The sequence below is a fragment of the Anneissia japonica genome, unplaced genomic scaffold, assembly GCF_011630105.1.
Source record: "Anneissia japonica isolate Jap-2015-1 unplaced genomic scaffold, ASM1163010v1 scaffold287737_len543101_cov190, whole genome shotgun sequence".
NCBI lineage: Eukaryota > Metazoa > Echinodermata > Crinoidea > Comatulida > Comatulidae > Anneissia > Anneissia japonica.
Genome location: NW_022726340.1, coordinates 481,857 through 485,998, shown reverse-complemented (window position 1 = coordinate 485,998; position 4,142 = coordinate 481,857). Strand labels below are relative to the sequence as shown.

The 4,142-nt window shown below is 34.0% G+C and overlaps 1 protein-coding gene across 1 annotated transcript in view; it reads right to left on the bottom strand.

Annotated features, from left to right (window-relative positions):
* The window catches only part of LOC117113089 (structural maintenance of chromosomes protein 6-like), a 5,149-nt gene extending 1,161 nt beyond the window's left edge, over positions 1-3,988 (bottom strand). Inside the window, exon 1 of the mRNA XM_033256317.1 lies at positions 2,559-3,988. The gene's annotated coding sequence lies outside the window, so the exon portion shown is untranslated. The remainder of the gene's footprint in view (positions 1-2,558) is intronic.
* Between the last annotated feature and the right edge of the window lie 154 nt (positions 3,989-4,142).

The window sequence follows — 4,142 nt, the reverse complement described above, 5'->3', positions numbered from 1 at the left end:
ATATATATAAACTTATACCTATCAATATACACAGATTAATATTAATAAGCATTTTGTATGCAAATTAGTATTGACAACTACAGGAATGATACATATTTTAGAAGTTTGAAAGACATTGTGAAATGAGGATTGAAAAAAACCCCTTAATGGTTTTCGAAATTGTACGAAAATATAATACTAAAAAAAAGTCTCCAAACACATTCTGAATAACTTGTCAAGCACGCTTGCCCAGATAAAAAGAGGTCTTAGGTATACATAAATATATGAATGTGTTTTCCTGGATAAATTAATATAAAAATGAAATAAATAATCTGAACACTCTAACCTTACCGTACACTACAATAATTTACTACAAACTTATCACTATATTTGGAATTATACTGTTAACAACAGATTGGACCACGACCATCTCTGTCCATAGGTTTCCAAAAATGTATAGTCGTCGGTTTGCTTTAGACCATAGTTTAGTTATTGTAGGTATTTATATTCTGTGCACATGTCAATATAATTTGCATTATTTTGAGGAGTGTTACCAGTTTTTTTCCACTTTTTCGCCGTTGTTTTTATTACATTAATCCGAAGATAAGTAGGCCTATCAACACACCAGGTAACGAGAGGCCTACTAAGCCCCTATATGTACTTTTTTCATAATTTGATATGAAAATGACACTCAAATACGTGTAACCAGCGAATTACACCCAAGAGCACCCCGTGTATAAGGTAAACAACCAGAGAACGCACCCCTGTGGAGCTCCTGTAGAGCTGAAATCAATAGATAATAAAGTTCTCACATAGGTGTTTGGCTTAGGCCTAGTAAAATATTTTTTTTAGTTTATCACACTATCTAGGCTGTAAAAGTGATGAGGAAGGGAGGTTTTTTATTTTTTATTTTGCAAAAGCCAAAATTTCCCTTGTGTTGTTTGCTGGTGCATCGATATTTAAAGTAAAATACAGATTGAGATTTTTTTTTCAACCATAGAATAAATGCGGAAAAGGGTGATAAACTAATTACTTTTTTTTATTGGGCCTTATCTAGGTGTTCATATTATAATATAGGATGTAAAGCAACGTTGGCATTGCATCCTTCACTCCTTTCTTGGCACGGTAGGCGAACTGATATGGATCATGGCTTATTTCCTTAACTATAATGTTTAACTACCTTCTCAAGACATTTCATTACAATGGATGCTTATACCACAACAGGTCTAAAGTCATTCACAACTCAAGGTCGGGTGATTTTATTAACAGAGGTAATAGGGTTTCCATAAAGATATAACAGAAGATGAATTCAAGAACCATGTTTAGAGTTGTGAGAAAACTGGGGCTAGCATAATTTAAATATTTTTCCAGCTAACCTATCTGGTCCTTTAGCCTTAATATAGTTTTACTAAACGTAAAATACTTTTTCAACTGCTTAATATCTTTAGCTTTATTTAAAAGAGCAGAGCCTGTTTAAGTAGTGCGATCAGTTGATTTTCAACTCTATTATAAATTCATTCAGATTCAACTAGATAGATCTGTACCCACAGTTATCTTTTTCTTGTTTTCTTTTTATTATTCTTTATAACTGTTCAAAAAATTAAGATCAGCTTAAGCTTTTCTGCATTTTTCTAGTCCAGTTTTACATCCATCCTTACTGAAATAGGTGTTTGTACCTCAACTTGTGAACAATAGATCCAAACAATCGACCGGATATAGAAAACACAAATTGGAAGCAATAAACCAAGTAATTCTCATACATGTTTCAGTTGTATCACACAGTCATCATCAGTAAACTAAAAACTTAACAAATAAGCCACGTCAGCTTATATTATACTGTACTACTAGTGCACGTATACTTAGTGATACAGGTGTAATTTGTATTCATATGTTTGCCACGTCAGCTTATACTACTACCATTAGAGTGCGGACCATTTTTGGCCGTATTCCGATTGCTTTCTTAGTAGCTACGTTGCTCAATTAGTTTTTCTAATTCAGTGGCGGATCCAGGAATTCGAAATAGAGTGGTCAGGAAGCGATTTTTTCAGATGGAGTGGGTCCAACCCACCATGAGTTAGGCCCTACGAAATTGTATGAACATCTATAGCACCTCTAGATGGCCGAAAATGGCACTCCAGACTTGCTTTTCAATAAAAGTGTTATTGTGTATGTTGTCAGTAAATTTTTTTCAAAAGCTTGTTTCAAACAGCGCAAATATGTTCAAGTAATATTTCTCTAGCAAACAAACACTCGGCATGTCAGGCCTTTAAAACCCCCAAAAATCAAAATATGCAATGTAGGCCTAAAGGTAATGTGGTCCACACATTATATTATGAAAATAAATTAATACCATGCACTATCAAAACAGACTGAGTGAAGCAATATCGATATAATTATCGTTCAAGGATTCATGATAATATTCCAATAAATGTTTAATCGACATGGCAATCATGAACAAAGTAAATAAAAATAAAATATGCCTATATATGTTTTATCACAAAATATTATATTTATTGAAACCCCTACAGAATTTTAGGCTACTTAGCAAAGAAAAAATACAAAAATATGAAGTGACTTACCACGAAGTGAAGAAAATTGATTTTGAAAATCTCTGTTATATATTGTGTTGGTTATACTGTAATATGCTTAGAATTATGGACTTTTTCACTTCATTATCAGCATCGAAATGACTATTGTTCAATGTGTCGATTCACCTGTTGAATACAATACATTATCATGTTTGGTTACTAAAATACGGTATGCCAACAGCTGTTTCAGATCCCACAACAGCTACGAGTGCCTTAGTAGGGAGCCTTTAATTCTTGCAAAAATACCAGTGTCACAGAGCCTTTTTTCACCCTGTAATGTCAGCCTGTGCACAGTATATTACTAGACTTATATGTTTCGAATTTTCTGAGAATTCTGAGTAGCCCTTTACTTGATTATTTAGGACTGCTTAATTGTGTAGTGATCGAGTCTGGCTGTGGAACACCTTTGGGTCAGAATTGATATAGTGTAGGCCTAGTTAACCAGAAATTTATTCGATATTTGTGGGTTCTTCTACTGCCTCGCATACCAACTTTTTTTTCCCTCTGGACTCTGGTTGTGGTTTCCCGCACTACTAAACCGCAACCCATCCAATAATTTCCATAGTAAATTGCACATCGAATTTTTAAAAATAAGATTATGCTTTAAAAATGACTACTTAACATCGGTAATAAAGCGATTTTCATTAATACTATGAATATATTAATGATACATTGCCTTCCAACAAAATCGGAAAATATCTAAAAATTTAAATTATAATCCTGAATAGCTGATATTACAGACGTTACCAAACAAAGCCATTTTATTCTACATTTCGCTTTTATTTGGAGGAGTGACATTCATATTATTTCTAGACAGACACCCATAAATTTATAACCAAGGGTCTATGCATACAAAAGAATGCAGCGACTGTTTTCTAGGATTGATGTTTTTAACAATTAATTTTAATGTTTTGGCTTAGTGAATTGTGGATGTTTTGTACAATTGTATCAATTCAGCTACTGGCTACCTTTTACAATTTTGAATGAATAAACCTTGAATAATACAAAGTTAGTTTCTCATTTAATACTCAAATCAGCCAATTCAAATATAGAATTTAAATTTCTTTTCTTTTTACCTCGTCCTCATGCAGACAGTTCATCTTTAAGAAAAATGGTTTACGACAGCGCAGTGCCAAACTTGTAACATTGGCACTACACAGCACCAACAGACAATGCAATGTAATTCGGTGTATTGCACTTGGTAGCAGCTTGATGGTACTGTATTAGAATCGGGGACAAATATATGTTAATGGTTTAGAACAGACAATAGCAGGGGCGGATCCAGAGATGTCCGAAAGGGGCGGGGGCGGGCGGCAAAAGTGGGGCTGATCGAAATAACCCCAGCGGTCCGAAATTTTTGTTTTCTAGACTCCCGACAAAAACCTCTTAGTCGTTTTGGGCGATCATTTATTTATTTCTTTATTTTTTCTTTTTTTCTTTTTTTAACTTTCCAAAAGGGGGTGGGGCCCTGCATAGTTAACACCGGTTTTAACTTAACCGCGGAAATACCAAAACCCTTTCTTTTCCCTCACCGACCTACCAATCTCAACAAATTAAACAGATTTAATGAAGTTC